Raw genomic sequence first — 17,871 nt, 5'->3', positions numbered from 1 at the left:
TGTTGCATAGGTGGATGCCACGTGGATGCCATGTGGATGCATAGGTGGATGTCACGTAGATGCCACGTGGATGCCAATTTTTTGAAAACACCTGGAACCAGAACGGCCCGTTCTGAAGCCAGAACAGCCCGTTCTGAAACCATAACGACCCGTTCTGAAACCATAACGACCCGTTCTGGTTACACTTTTGGTGTGTTAATTTTGCATCCAGAACGGCCCGTTCCAGGTGCAAAATTAACACACTAAAAGTGCAACCAGAACGGCCCGTTCTGGTTTCAGAACGGGCCGTTCTGGTTCCATACTGCTAAATATAAACGATCAATGATTATAGTTCACGGTTGTGAATCATGGAAGGAAAAAGACCAAAGGTACAAAGCATTTCAAACACTGAATTTGGTAATATTGTCAATGAAAATTGATAACTTCAATTGCTAAATAGTTAGGCTATACAATGTATTATTAAGGACAATGCAATGTATCACTAAAGGATGAACCACTTACTACCAAATTGACACTATACAGTAAAGGATGAAATGACACTATATTATCAATGAAATGACACTATATAGTAAATGATGAAATGATATTATTAATTATATTTTAATTATGTTGTTATATCTAATATAATAAATATATTAATATTTTTTTATTTTATTTTATTGTTGAATTGTTTTTTATTTTGTGGTCAAATTATTTTCATTTTTAATGAAGAAAAAATTTACTTACTTCAATAGTAAGTCTTGATAGATTTATTCTATTTAATAATTAATGTTCTATATCAAATTTTTAAGAATTTAATTGTTAAATTAAAAAGTTTTTCATGTATAGATCAAATTTATAAAAAATTTTAAAAAATTAAAAATCATATAATACTTCGTTAAATTAATTCAAATTAACATATAAAATATTTTTATTTTAAATGAATGTAAAAATTTAGAGGACACTAAAATAAAATAAATTAATAATTTTATTATGTTTATCCTATTAATTTTTATCATTTTATTCCTCTAATTTTAAATAAGTTACAAAAAATTATAAAGTGACACTTAAATATTTCTTCTGATAGAAAGAGATAAAGAAAAAGTTATTACTCTATTTATCTGGCAATTGTATTTAAAAAAAATAAGTAATTTTAAAATTTTTACCATAAAAAAATATTTTTCAAAATTATTACATTTTTTAATAAAATTAATAAATAATATTCTATTCTCAGTTTTAGAACGGGCCGTTCTGATTTCAGAAAGGCCCGTTCTGAAACCAGAACGACCCATTCTGGATTCAGAACGGGGTGTACTCTTGGTGTGTAAATTTTGCATTTGGAACGGCCCGTTTCCGATGCAAAATTAAGACACCAAAAGCGCATCCAGAACGACATGTTCTGGTTTCAGAACGGGCCGTTCTGGTTCCAGGTGTTTTCAAAAAAAAATTCATCCACGTGGCATCCACCTATGCATCTAGGTGGCATCCACGTGGCCAATAGTTAACTCCGTTAAAGAAATTTGGACGGAAGTCCCACATTGAAACCAATTAATTTATTAGGGACCAAATTGAAACCAATTAATTAGTTTAGGACCAAATTGAGACCAAAAATAAAAGCGGGACTACATTGAAACAAAAAAGATTATAAGGGACCAAAATAGGTATTTAGCCTAAATTTAAAATTGATCTATAATAGATGAGGAGGGTTATAATAACATCGGTGTAACTTTTACTAATTATTACACGGTTCAATAACTTTATATTAAATGTGAATTTTGTAAATTCAATCGTTAGATTAAAAATTCACATCACTTTATATGTTTATATCAAATTTTGTTAATTGAACAATAACTTGAAAGTAATCAAAGTGTTCATATTTTAGTATATTTTGAAATGTATATATTATATCAATTTTGTTTTATAAGAATGAAGTATCAAATCATCTTGGATTGGATTAATATAAAATTGTATATATGATCTAAGAGTAATGAACTTTCAATTTAATGGTTGGATTTACAAATTTCACATTTAATATAAAGTTATTGAACGGTGTAATACTTAGTTAAAGTTACACCGATATTATTATAATCATTCTCATCTATTATAGATCAGTTTTGGATTTATTATAAATAATTTTTTTATATTTTATGAATTTTATGAATTAAAATAATAATAAAATTTACGCAAAATATTTACTAACAAATTAAATTAAAACGAATAGAATTACTTTATAAAAGTGATTTGATTGGTTGGATTAAAATTGAATTGCATTTTTACGAGTAAAACATTAGTATAAACCGCATCACATGCATATGATATAGGGGCACATAGAAAGACATTAATTAAATAAAATATATATAATAATAATAATAATAATAATAATAATTAATTAATTCTTGATTTGCATTTTTTTTTTTGCATCCTTGCATTTCTTGCTGACCTCTACTCGCTTCGGAGGTCAGGGAAAATCATCAGGCCGAAGCACTCGTAAAAAGCTCAACAGCTAAGCAAGGCCTCAAGAGCCAAAATCATTTTAGAATCTTAGCCCAATAGGGACACTCCCTATAAGTGGTTCCGTATAGCCACCAAATTGAAGTAAAACTTGCCTAGAAGGAATAAGCGAGCCTACAAACATGAAGAGGCCACTATGCTCTACTCTGTCTTAGATTGAGCTTTATGTTGTCCTCCACTAAATCAAGGATGATTCAAGAGAATGCCAAGACCGAGAATGGTTTCCTCACCAAAGCCAGGAGTGGCTTTCAAAACAATACTTATCAATAAATATCTAGCAAGCACCGTCATCATGGAGAAGATATCTTTTCACCAGTAGTGATGACAAATAAGGTTTAGAAAAAGGCAAGCTTCAAACATGTTGAAAAAGCCAAAGCTAAGAAAATAAAGTTTTTGAAACTCACCAACAATCCCCAACAAATAACCACCTAGACAGAGACAACACAGTTAAAGCTAAGGACATTAGAAGTATCCCCCTCATCATATTGATAGGCATCATTTGCCTTCTCGATCATTGACACCCCAGCCTAGCATCAAGCCAATAACAGAACTTGCTAGGCCATCCATAACATCTTTTCCCAAGTCCCCAACAGAAAAAAAAAAAAAAAAAAACAAAGACAAAGCTATGATCACCGAAAGGATGACCTTCTACCCACCAGCATAGGGGCACTACCCATAAACCATCCATGTCATCATCATACATCCCCACTACAAGCAAGGGGCAGGAACTTCCCATAATAGAAATCACATCAACACAACTAAGTCAGACATCTCAAGTCAAGACCTCTAGATCCTATCAAGCCAACTCAGACACTCAACACCACATCAAGATCATTAGGAGCTTCCTTGCTCCTTAGCAAGCATTTCCTAACAATCTCGACAACTACAACAAGATCTTGTGGCATCCATGCCAACATCACTGCGCTCAAAACATTGCCACAAGGAACACTACTTAGAGCAACACTCCAACGACACATCCACCTGAATCCACCTCAACAATTAGCACTCATCCACAAAGAAAAGCTCAACATCCACATGTGACGCTTGGAGAGGCATCATAATACTCACTTGTCAAGAGTAACACTAGATCCCTGCCAATCAATCACCCAATCAAAAAACTCCCCAGTGAACGCTTGGAGAGGCAACAAATCACGACTTGGGTTGGTTGAAGCCCTAATTTCAGTCCAACCTAGAGAGGTTGAGCTCAAAAAATACTCATCTCCCAAACTGGTACACGACAAATCCATAAGGGAAAAGTATGGAGAAATGGTACTCAAATCACGACTTGGGTCGGCTGAAGCCCTAATATTAGTTCAACCTAGAGAGCTTGAGCTTAGAGAATACTCATCTCCTCCATTAGTATACAACAAAGCCATAAGGAAAAGTTTAGAGAGATGGTACTCACATCACGACTTGGGTTAACTGAAGCCCCAATATCAGTCTAGCCTAGAAAGACTAAGCTTAAAGAATAACTCATCTCCCCCACTAATATACGACAAAGCTATAAGGGAAAGTCTGGAGAGATGATACTCACATCATGACCTGACCCAACTAGAAGCCCCAAATACCAGTCCAGCTTGGAGTGGTTGAGCTTAGAACATACTCACTCCGCAACGAGCTAGAAAAGATCTTGACCTCACCATCACAAGGCAAGCAGAAGCAGTACAGAACATCCATATGAATATTGGAAGTTTAGATGGTACATTTTGCCATCCTCGTTCCCAACGGAGTATGCAACCCGACATTTAGCTACTTGAAGGAACAAGGATACGGGAAAACCCATATATATAAGAGTTAATCACCTATACATTGTCAGTGTAAAGTTTTTTTACACTAGCAACCAATTATATCTTTTAATTGTACCATGTCACTGTTAAAAGTTAGAGCCGTCAAAGTCGGTCGGGACCCGTGGGCCAACCCGGCCCACCTTGAAAACGGGCTGGGCCGGGTCAAAAAAAATTGAAGTTTTATAGTAGGTGGGTATATCTCAACCCGGCCCACTTTGACCCGGCCCACCCGGACTAAACCCGTGGTGGGCCGGGTAGCCCACCAACCCACCATTATTTTTTTGCAACAAAAATTTAAGCATGATTTGTAGTTAATTTTGTATGAAGGGATATTAAAATTTTTTATTTTAGACTTTTATCATGATTTGTATTTAATTTTGTATGATGAATTATGACTTATGACTATTAATGATACTAATTTTATGACTATTATGTTAATTTATAATTAATTTAAAATTTTGAATTTTGTTGATAATTTTTTTTAAATTCTTGGTGGGCTGGTGGGCTGGCCCATATAACCCACCAACCCGTGGTGGGCCGGGCCAGGCCAATTTTTTTTTGAGAAAATCAAAAGTGGGCCAGGTTGGATAGGCTCGTTTTTAAAGTGGGTCAAGGTGGGCCGGCCCACATGGGGCGGGTTGGCCCGTTTTGACAGCTCTATTAAAAGTAAATGTGTTTATAATGACATGGCACAATTAAAAGATATAATTGGTTGCGAGTGTAAAAAACTTTACACTGGCAGTGTATAGGTGATTAACTCTATATATAAAGGAAGCGATGCAAAAACACCTATACTATGAGGTAGAAGAGAAGACTCGGACGAAATTTCTACGTCTTTACTTGCCTTTGGAAAAACAACACATAACTATCCAAAGGACAAGTAAAAAGGGGCATCTGTAGACACTTAATTTTGTCCAGGACATGCAAACAAGGAAATGGAGCTTTAGTACAGGATGAACAACTCCCGAAGGCCTGAATACGACATTAGAATGGACCAGGAAGACATTAAAAGCCCCGAAGACCCAAAAAGATGAATTAGGAGCCTAGAACGGGTCGTTCCCAATCTAGAATTGGTCGTGCAAACATCTAAAATGGCCTAGAAACCCTAGGTCAAAATGGGGCGTTCCCAATTCGAACAGGCCGTTTTGACCAAGGTTGTTATGAGTTAATTTCAAATCTAGAATAGGTCGTTCCAATTTCAAAATGGGTCGTTCCAGGTTCAAAAATTACTCATAACAGACTAGTCTAGATTGCTCCGTTCTGGTGATCAGAACGACCTATTTTGGTGACTCGAACGACCTATTTTGGAATAATTTAAGGCCTATAAATAGATGCCTCATGAATAATGTAGGGGGAAATTAGCTTATTTGAGTCTCGTATAGTTCAGAAATTCTCTTTCTTTCTCTTTTTTGTATTTCTTGAGTTGGTGAGGATTATTGTAGAGTGAAAGGCTGCCAAAAAATGCCTAGACCCCCACATTTGAAGGAAGAATTCTATAAAAGCTTGCTTTGGAGTTATTTTCAATAATTATCATCTCTCTCTTTATTTAAACCACTTTACATACATAACTTTGCTATAAATAAGTCGTAATCATATAGACATTTAATTTTCAAATGTGTAGGGTCTAAACCCCTTTCTTTTCATATGTAAATAGTTAATAAAAAGGAAATTAAATATTCAAATTATTATTCTTTATTAGGCTAATTTCGGCACAAGGTACCGATATAAGGTGTTATAAGGTACTTAATACCTTCCTTACACGTAATCGACCCCCGAACCCTATTCTTTGTTAATAAATACGTCTTAGGGTACTAATTTTAGGCGTTGTGGGGTGCCTAACACTTTTCTCACACCTAATCAACCCCTTACTTAACTCTAATTTCGAAAATCATTTATTTTTTTGATGTTTTAAGAAAAATACTAGTGCCATCTCTAAAAACCCTTTTTAAAATCATTGATGGATGTTTAGTCTGGTTATTGGGCATTCCAATGTCAATGAGATTTATCAATAGAAGTCAAACAAGCCATCTCAAAGAACTTTATTTTTTTGTCGGGTTCCAACAAGTAGCAGATTGTAACATCCAAGTGTAGTAAAAAAATCATGTTATGACATGTCTTAGGCAAAAGTTAGGGATAAAAAAAAAGAAATAAATAAAAGCAAGTGATGGTCACCCAGGTTGAAAACTGAAAGACGGTCTAGATACTATATCTAAAGGTCGGAGCTCCATGAATAATTTACTCAGAGTTTGGAACATGCAGTCTATAACAACTGGGAGGATGATTACTTTTGTTTTCCGAGAGAAATGTTTGCTTAAACTTAAACACTGACCTACCTCGGTCACCCATTCTCTCTAAACATCTTTTTTGTAACCCTTTCTTTAAATCTTTTTTATTTAATAAGATATGCCTTTTTTCTCTTCTCGTTACCCTTTTTAATGACATGTTTTTGTTAATGATTAATGGAAAAATTAAACAAGTCTAAACGAAAAGAAAGAGAAACAAATAATCCCCTATGAGCTCCCAAAGTAACTCAAAAACACATCAAAGCAGCTAGAACAATTAATGTGCCACAATTCCAGTCTACTTGTGGGAAAAGAGAAAAGGAAAGCCATCCTCCAAAACAAAGCAAATTCGGTGAAAGAATATTACATACATAATGCATGTCACACACTAGAAAAACTTTTTCAATATCAAAGATGAGTTATCTAAAAATGAACAAAAGTTTAAACACTCTGCATAAGTAAAACATGCATTTGTTACATGCACATTAACAAAGAGAGAAAAACCAAAATAGATCAAACCAAAGAAAAAGGCAAAATACTAAAAAAGGCCAAGCTTCCACGTTAAAAAAAGCCGAAGCTGAAAGCAACAATAAAACCAACTCTTAGAAAATCCTTAGTTGGGTGTTTCCCACTACAATCAACGATGGTAATCCCATCAGACAATCAACAACTTAAGAATCAACCACCATTCCCTCCCAACAAGCCAAGGGAATCATATAAGCATCCACTCCGACATCCATCCACTCGAATCCGCTTCAGTAGGCATCATTCAATCAGAATTTCAACAATAAGAACCGTCTGGAGAGGCATCACAATACTCACATAGTAGGGATAACACAAGGTTCTTGCTAACCTCTCACTACTCAATCAACAAAGACAACTCAAACCAAGGGTACAATAAGCATCTTCTGCCTGTCATCCCCAAGGCATCTTTCATTACAAATCAAGAAACATATGAAGACACCACTAGATTCCTCAAACGAAGAAAAGTCAGGGTCACAAGATCACGATCCTACCAACAACTCCTTCGCCCACCAACATAGGGGCATTTCTCAACAACTCATCGACTTGGATCAATCAAATTCGTCGACTTGGACAAGGGTCGGCTGGAAGCCCTAATACCAGTCCAACCTTAAAAAGTTAAGCTCAAAATATACTTAATCCTTCACTAGCTTGCAAAAAGGTTATACGAAAACCACCACGACTAGGATAGGGGTCGGCTGGAAGCCCCAATACCAGTCCAGCTTGGAGAGGTTGAGCTTAGAACACACCTATTCATTCACTAGCCTACAAAGAGGTTATAAGGAAGACTCATCGACCCGGAACAATCATCAACCACCATGATTCAGAAAAGGGCTGGAAGCCCTAATACTAGTCCAACCTGGAGAGGTTGAGCTTAGAATATACTCAATCCTTCACTGGTCTGCAAAGAGGTTATAAGGAAACCACCATAACTTGGACAAAGGCTGGTTAGAAGCCCCAATACCAGTCTAGCCTGGAGAGGTTGAGCTCAGAACATACTCATTCCTTCACTAGCCTACAAAAAGGTTATAAGGAAGTCTCATCGACTCGGAACAATCATTAACCACCACGACTCATACAAGGGTCGGTTGGAAGTCCTACTACTAGCCTAACTTATAAAGGTTGAGCTAAGAACATACTCATTCCTTCACTGGCCTACAAAGAGGTTATAAGGAAAATTCATCGACTCAAACATGGGCCGATTGGAAGCCCTAATACCAGTTCAGCCTAGAGAGACTAAGCTCATAATATACTCACTTCATGGCAGACTTAGAAAAAGCTTCACCTCACCATCACAGAAAAAAAAAACAAAAGAAGTAGCATGGGACATCCACACAAAGCTGAAGGATTAGAAGATACACTTTGCCATCCTTACCCATCTTTGGAAAATGCAACCACGACATTTCGCTATTCCAAAGGGTAAGGAAACAGGCAAACTCGTCTAGCTAGAGGAAGTAATGTGGAAGCCCTAAACAAAGGAGCAAAGAGAAGATCCAAACAAAATGTCTACGTCTTTACTTACCTTTGGAATGACAACATCTAGCCATCCAAAGGACTAGTAAAGAGGGGCAACTATAGACACTAGATTTCGTTTGAGCTGTCAAGACTAAGGACAGAGGATCATTAGGATGACACAACTAGCCCTTGAGGGCCCAACAGAGCACCTAAATGGACCATAACAACACTAGAAGGCCCAAGAATCTTGAAACCCTAATTTTAGACTCAAATGGTCATTCCCATACCCGGAACAACCATTCCCAATTGGAAAAATGGCTTGTAACCCTAGTTGGGAACATATCGTTCCAAAAGCCCACTTTATGTGTAAATTCTTGGGCCAAAATGGTCGTTCCATGCTTGGGAACGACCGTTCCACGCCTTCGGGTGTCTATAAATGCATGCCCGACGCATGCATTCCCACACACACTGTTTAGTTGTCTATTCCTGACAAAAACTTCTATTCTTTCTCTTTAAACTCTTCTTGAGTGTTTTGTGAGGTCTCTATAGAGTGAAAGGCTGCCAAAACGTGCCTTTATACCAAGATTAAAGATTTCTTTCTATAAAGCTTGCTTCAGAGGTATTTTTTATCAATTCTTTTTTTTTTTCTCTCTCTTTATTTATTTAATTGCTTTATTCATAATATCGTCATCACAAAAGAACTCGTAATCATGTAGATATTAAGTATGTGAATGTCTAATAAAATGGGTAAATATTTAAATATTGTTATTATTTTGCTAAACTCGTCATAGAGTACCGAATTAGGGCATTGTAGGATACCCAGTCACGGATCCAGAAAATTTGTTAAGTGGGGGCAATAAAATATTTTATGTCCTCTTTACTAAAAAAATTTAATAATTTTTTGAAAAGTATATATGATAAAAATTTAAAATACCTTATTTTAATAAATTAAAATTATCTTATAAATAGAATGATAATTTTTTTCTTTTTCTCTTTTTGTTTGATATTATATTTAAATGTCATTCTATAATATTTTGTGACTTATTTAATATTAGAGGAATAAAATGATAAAAATTAATAGGATAAAAACAATAAAATTATTAATTTGTTTTCTTTTAGTTTTCTAAATTTCTACACTCATTTAAAACAAAAATATTTTATGAGTGCTATGTCTATTTTTTTTATAAGAATAAATGTCTTTATTTAAATGTTTAAGTTAAAAAAAATTTGTGTGACAATTACTCTCATTCCTTTTAATGTGGATTGTCTCTTACCAATATACAATATGCATATATATGATCAAATGGTTAAAAAATAAAATAAAATTGAATAATAACCTACATTAGTAAACTAAATTATGACACATTTAATGAATGAGTAAAGAAGTAATAACTCTTTTAGTAAAAAAAATATAGTATATTATAATAATAGTAATAAATAACAAAGAATTTACTTATTTCAAGAGTAAATTTTGATAGACTTACTCTACTTAATAATTCGTGTTTTATATCAAGTATTCAACCGTTCAATTAAAAGTATTTAATGTATATATTGAATTTATAAAATTTTAAGAAAATTAAAAATTATTTGATCATTAATTTAAATTGATGAATAATCATTAAAAAAAATATTTTATATGTTATTTTGAATCTATCTAACGAAGTATCATATGATTTTTAATTTTTTTTAAAAATATTTTTAAACTATTAAAAGATTTTAATTTAATATTTAAAATTTTTAAAATTTGATATAAAACATTAGTTATTGAAAAGAGTAAATCTATCAAAACTTACTTTTAGAGTAAGTAAATTTTTTCCTCATAAAAAATTAAAATAACTTTATCACAGAGTAAAAGTAATTAAATAATAAAATAAAATATCAATATATTTTATTATATTAGATATAATAAGGTAATTAAAATATAATTAATAATATATATTTTATAAAACAATTAATATTTAATATAAAAAAAAAAAGATAAACAAAATTTTAGTGGGGCAACTGCCCCTACTACGGTATACTTGCATCTGTCATTGAGGGTACCTAATACCTTCCCTACACGTAACCGATCTCGAAACCCAATTCTGACCGTGAAGGCCATTATTGATTTTGAAAACCTTTTCCTTTTTTTGACATTTTGGATAAAATGTCGGTGGTGACTCTTAAAAACCTTTTTCAAAAATCATTGATGGAAGATTAGTTTGATCTTCGAACATTCATAAATGGATGATATTTTTAAATAGAAGTCCAAATTATTTGTGGGCATAGATTGAAATTTTTTTGGATTCCAACAATATACAACCATCATTTCAAACACAAAATTGAAGACTTTGAACCAAAAACTTTGAATGAGGACAAATATTTTCGAACAAGTATAATACTCATTAGTCAAATAAATGAGTTTGCAAATATTATATTCACTAGATTAAAATAACTATAAAAGCGAGAAGATTAAAAAAAGTCTAAAATATAGCTTTTAAAACTTGTCTAACAACACCAAGTGAACAAAATATATTCATGAAAATATATTAGCTGAACATGAAAATACTACTTTCTCGTGAATAAAATATATTCATGAATCATTATTTTAATACTTGTCTTGTAATAAATACGAGATTACATTTTCTAAATCCCTTATATTTCTGAATTTGCCATGCCACCTGTATCCGAGGCAGATGTTTCGATTGATAGACACATGCATATAATATTTTAAAAACTGTGGACAAAGATTTATCCCTTTTACAAATGGATATAGATTGTTATAATTGCATTAAAATTAACAAGGTTATAACTTTTGATAATATCCAACAAATAATTGATCGGTTTAATAAAATCAGTATTATAGGAGAAGACCCTACCAAATATTGGGAAAAAGATCCGGTTATTTGTAAACTATAAATTATCAATCCATATTTGATAATTAAAACAAAAGAAATCCCTTATGGGAATTTTGAATAAGAAGAATGTAAAAGTCATTCTTGACTTAAAGGTTATAGAGCCTAGTACAAGTCCACATAAAAGCCCAACTTTTATTGTTAACAAACATTCTGAACAAAAAAGAGGCAAAACTAGAATGATTTATAATTATAAACGTCTTAATGATAATACTCATATAGATGGTTATACTATACCTTCTAAAGATGTCTTAATAAATAGAATTCAGAAAGCTAAATGGTTTTTTAAATTTGATTTAAAATCAGGTTTTCATCAAGTTAAAATGCATCCTGATTCTATAAAATGGACTGCATTTTCCTGCTCAGAAGGACTTTTCGAATGGAAAGTTATGCCTTTTGGTCTTAAAATGCTCCACAAAATTTCCAGAGAAAAATGGATAATATTTTTGGAGAATTCAAAAATTTTACTTGTGCATACATAGATGATATGCTTGTATTTTCAAAAACAAAAGAAGAACATTTTCTTCATTTAAAACTGAGCGTGGTGATACCCCTCAAAAAACTACTGAATGTCTTTGCGAAATTTCAGGAAATTGTAAAATAAAAGAAGCCGAACAAATGCTAGCTGATAACTACAAAAACTCTGACTCTGAATTTTCTGAAGAAATTGATAATTCTTATGAGTTGGCTTTAACAAATCTAGATGTTGATTGTTATAACTGTATTAGAATTAATAAGGTTATAACATTTGATAATATACAACAAATTATTGACAGGTTAAACAAATCCAGTATAATAGGAGAAGATCCTACAAAGTATTGGGAAAAAGACCCTGTTATTTGCAAACTTGATATAATAAATCCTGATCTTATCATCAAAACAAAAGATATTCTTTATGGGAATTTCGAACAAGATGAATGTAGATCCCATATAAAAGCCCTTCTAGATCTAAAAGTTATTGTACCCAGTACAAGCCCCCATAGGAGTCCGGCTTTTATAGTAAACAAACATTCCGAACAAAAAAGAGGTAAGACTAGAAAGGTATACAACTATAAACGTCTAAATGATAATACTCATATAGATGGTTATACTATACCCTCAAAAGAAGTCTTAATAAATAGAATTCAGAAAGCAAAATGGTTTTCTAAGTTCGACTTAAAATCAGGATTTCATCAAGTCAAGATGCATCCTGACTCTATAAAATGGACTGCATTTTCTTGCTCTGAAGGACTTTTCGAATGGAAAGTCATGCCTTTCAGACTAAAAAATGCACCACAAATTTTCCAAAGAAAAATGGATAATATTTTTGGAGAACATAAAAATTTTACTTGTACATATATAGATGATGTACTAGTATTTTCAAAAACAAAAGAAGAACATTTTCTTCACTTGAAACAAGTATTACACCTTTTTGAAAAATTTGGTTTAATTATTTCAAAATCCAAAATGGAAATATGTAAGACTCATATCTCCTTTTTAGGAACAGAAATTGGGAATGGTAAAATAAAACTCCAACCCCACATCTCACAAAAAATTCTTGCTTTTCCAAATAAAATGGAAGATGTGAAAACTCTCCGAGCATTTTTGGGATTACTTAACTATGCAAGAAATTTTATAAAGGACCTAGGAAAATTTACTGCCCCTTTATATAATAAAACAAGTTTAACCGGACAAAGGAATTTTAATTCTGAAGACATAAAGCTGGTTAAGCAGATAAAAGAAATGGTAAAAACCCTCCCTTCTTTATCATTACCCCTCGATTCAGACTACCTAGTAGTTGAATGTGATGGTTGCGAAATGGGATGGGGTGGTATCCTCAAAAAGAAAAAGAACAAATTTGAAAATATTTCCGAAGAACAAATATGTAGATATGCTTCTGGGAAATATCATACAAAACCTCAAATATATTCTACCTCAACAGATTACGAGGTAAATATCAATAGCCTAAAATCTTTTGAACTATTTTTGATAAACAAAAAAGAAATTACCATTAGAACTGACTGTGAAGCAATTGTGGCTTATGGTAATTCACAAATAAATTCTGATAAAAAACCGCATAAAAGATGGCTTTTATTCCAAGAGTTTATCTACCATAATGGGGTAAGAATAAATTTTGAACATATAAAAGGAATAAAAAACATTGCTGCTGACATTCTCTCTCGTTTTGCAGGAATGGTAGACAATGAAACCATCTAAGGTTTCATACCCTGGCGTGCGACAAAAAATGAAGTTTGGTAACCAAGAGTTGCCAATACTAACAAATGAATTTCTCTACCCTGGTAGAGAAAATACAAATGAAAAATTCAATTGCATAATTGATAACATTTGGAATATCCCCAGATGTACTGAAACAAATGAACAACTAATTTGTTCAATTAAGAAAGGTATCATTTGTGCCCTGTACAAATTTTGCATAACAGACAACCAAGGAGTTCCACTCCTAAACAAAGCCTCTCCGTCAGGAAAAGGATATACATATTTTGTCCTGTTATCTGGCCCCTACAAGGGTGTTTATACAAATTTTACCGACTTGTGCACTGCCAAGGAAGGTTTACAAAATCCTCGTTACAAAGGCTTTTACTCTCAAGAAGAAGCAGAAAAGGCTTTGGAACTGGACACCATTGATTTGACAAAAATAAAAAAGGCTCTGAATCCAGAACCTGAAATAAATGTCATTCATACAAGTTTGCGAAAACCTCAGCCAAATTCGTTTAAAGAGGCTGTGAGACAAAACCCAAATTCTCCTCAGGAATTGAACCTGAAGAAGTTTTTGGTTCTACAAATTTTTTTATCAAAAGCACACAGAGATCCTCATTCTATTACAGGTTTATATGTAGCCGTTAAAAGTTACTTTAACCAAAGGTTTGCCTGTATAGAAGAATCTCCTATATGCAAGGAAATCAAAAATGGAAGATGCCCTTGCAAAATCAAGTTTCTGTTCAGAAAGGCAAAACTTGATCTAGAAAATTTTAGGCCTGTCATCTTCGAAGACTTGCCTATAAATATTAAAACATTACTGGACTATGGATGTTTGGATTCTGTTCTCATCCATCCTACCGAAAAGTTCGATGGTTTCGACCCTTCAATCAATGAAGCCATTAACTCAATACAAGCAATCTTCATGTGCCACTTTACTGTGAAGATTGTTACTTGTCCAAGTAATTTTTCAACAAATCAGTATCCAACTCATGTAATGAAGCTGCTTACTGAAGGACACAAAGATTATCCAGGAGTTTTATACCATGATGGGTATGAATCTTGGGAAGTCCAAGGCAATTCACATTATCAGTATTGCCTATACAGAGCTCAAATAATGGGATACAACTGGTTCTTCTCAACCACTGATGAAGAAGACTTCAACCTGATTAAAGAGTCTCACAACACAAAGTTGTTCCTCCCTGGAGAAAACGGAAAGTTCTTTATCCCCTTCTCGACAGAGAACAACAACAAACTTGTGCAATTTTTCCAAAGAGAAAAAAGACACAAAGAAATCTACGAAGATGGTGGATGTTTTGGACAACAAACACCCACAGACACACAGTCTATGGCCGGTTCATCAGAAATGCAAGATGCCGGAGAAGATGAAGAAATATTAGTCTCAAAATAGAAGACTAAGACCATTGACAAATGGACAGCATCAACACAAAGACAACTGTCTTGACAAAACCCTTATCTAAAAGGAATCTACTTTAGATAAGGCGTGTTGTAAATTTTATCTTTTGTCAGAGTCTGTCGCCCTGCGAAAGAGTAAATGTGTGGTAGTAATTACCTCACTTGACTGAAGGGGCAAAAGTGTCTTTGTTCTTTGTTTTGTCTTTTAGTATCTAGGTTTCCTATAAAAGAACCCCCTTGGTTCACTTGTAACATATACGAGAAAAATAATCCAAGAATATCTAGAGTGTGCTAAGAGTGTTTTTCGGAGTGTGTTCTTTGTGTCTGTACTGTTTCTCTTCTCATAAGTAATATTTGTAAGTATTTCTCATACAATGGCTGGCTAAATTATCTCTTTGGTAGTTCTTAGAATGCCGTAGTTATTTCTTTTAACACATGCAAATATAATTTAGAATACTGGAGCTTTATTGAAAAGAAAATTTTTGGTTTATGAAAACCTGGGATTTGTAAGCCTGAATCTTTAGGTGTGCCCTTGATAAGTCTTTTGGAAAAGATAGTTAGGTTGCAGGTAGAACTGAGGCAGTTGTAAGACCCAAAGGAGTGGGCTGAAGTAAGACCTCTAAGTTGCCAGAAGATGCAAGTAAACTATTTTTCCTTATCACTAAATCCATATTATCTTTTCAAATAAAAGGTCCAGGTTTTTCATTATATTTTATATTGTGTTAAAAATTATAACTCATTGTGTATTTCTAAGAACTATCATACTTATCTCTCTGTCTTCCGCTTCAGCATTATCTACTCTGATTTTACATATTTTGTTTAAAAATCCCTAACTAGGAGGCCCTGCCACCTTTCCTGGGGTATTTTATGATATTTTATTTTCCTAACGGTCATATACATATAATATCATATAATCTTCCTTTTCCCCATCTTTATATTGCTATTTATTATTATAATCAATATAGTAGTATAATTACTATTCCTTTTTCTAGATTATAAAAAAAAAAAAAAAGGGACACTCCCTTTTTCCAATTAAATACACTGGTACCAGTTTTTGCTGGTATCAGAGCGGTTACGTTCTGGCCACTAAGAGAGATCTAGAGACTCTTATAGAGAATCTAGATAGTGTTAACAAAACTCAAAATATTATCCTTTCTAGGATAAAATATTTGGAAGAAAAAATAGATCAGGTTTTTGAAATCTTGAAAGCAAAATCTCATCCAACAAACGGAGATTTAGAAAAAATTTCTAAACAACTTTCTAAGCTCAGTCTTGGAACTAATACCTCCACAACCTCCAGTTCTAACAAATATATTCTAGCTAAGCCTAGAAAATGACAAACAGAACACAAACACAAACCCTTCCTTTTACAGGAACCTCACAAACCCTTACAGGACATACTCCCATAGGAGAATCGATAAATAGACAACCTGGAATCTTAGACAGATTTCTTAGAAGAACAAATTCAAACACACGCCAGCTAGAAGAGATAGTTGACATACAATCCAATATAGATATTGGAACAAATTCTATGATAGATTCTCTAAATCCTAGACAATTATACAATCTAAATTGGCTTAGTTCAGACAGAACTAGCCTCTATAGATATCGTCGTTTAGATGACTTTCATTTACCCGATGACCAACATGAGATTATTAGACTAATCTCTGAACCAGTTGGTAGACAGCTTCTAAGTACCCAAAGGAGATATGTTCACTTAGGACTTATCACTATAGGGATTAGAACTCTAACTAGATCCTTTGTAGGAGCTAAAGCCTTCCTTGTCCTTTTTGATCGAAGGTTTAGGGATAACAATTCTCAGGCTATAATAGGGATAGTTGAAGTTGACCTCAACCAACCTGTTTCCCTTATATACATAGCTCCTAACTTTACAATGAATCTTGCAGATTTTATTCAAAATATAAATCTGGAAGTACAAACTAGAGGTTTTGGAGAAAATTTTGAAGGAAATAATCTCCACCTAGATATAACCTTTATAGGAAGAATAAGTGATCATATATCTCCCAGATATAGGATCAATACAAATCCATTAATTACCTCTCTAGGATCAAATGGAATACAATTTCTTCCACCACAAATCTTTGAATCTAGAAGAAACCAAGGAATTGAATGGCAAACCCATCTTAATTCCGGATCCACTAGAACTGCTATTACAGCACCACAAACAGCCATCATGACAAATCGAAGAAACAACCTTTCCATTAGATTTGCAGATTATGATGACATAGTTGAACATAATCCCGAAGAAGAAGAAGAACCTCCTAGAAATTCTTTCATGAATTTATGGACAGGATATTCTTACATTCCGGATTACACCCAAAACAAAGAAGAAAGTTCCTTAGGAGGAAGCCGTCTCTCAAAAAAACTGCTCATTGCAGTAGAAAAATGGGAAAAACAAAAGGAAGTTGTTTCCCAAAGTCATAAAAATGAAATCTCTGACTCTGAAGATGAGGAAGATGATTTTATTTTTAAACAAAAACTCTTCTCACAACTTAGTGAAGAATGTGAAGAAGAACAAATTATCCTCAAAGAAATCGAGGAAGATTCTGATTTAGAAAACTGGTTGGAAAATGATAAAAATTTCAAAAATAAATTAGTTTTTGAAAAGGAAGAAACTAATTCTGTAGTTTCTGAACCAGTTTCCGAAATCCAATCTTACAAAGGTTTAATGGGAGATAGTTACAATGGTAGTAGTGTTACAAACCAAATCCACCATTTTGACTATAGCACCGAAGACTATAATCTAGGATTTATCCCTAGAGAACAAATAGTTACCCCTACAGATTTCTCCATAGGAGATAACATAAA

The sequence above is a fragment of the Cajanus cajan genome, chromosome 10, assembly GCF_000230855.2.
Source record: "Cajanus cajan strain Asha chromosome 10, NIPB_CcT2T_4, whole genome shotgun sequence".
Classification (NCBI taxonomy): Eukaryota; Viridiplantae; Streptophyta; class Magnoliopsida; order Fabales; family Fabaceae; genus Cajanus; species Cajanus cajan.
The sequence above is the reverse complement of the archived record's forward strand: the minus strand, read 5'-3'. Positions refer to the sequence as shown.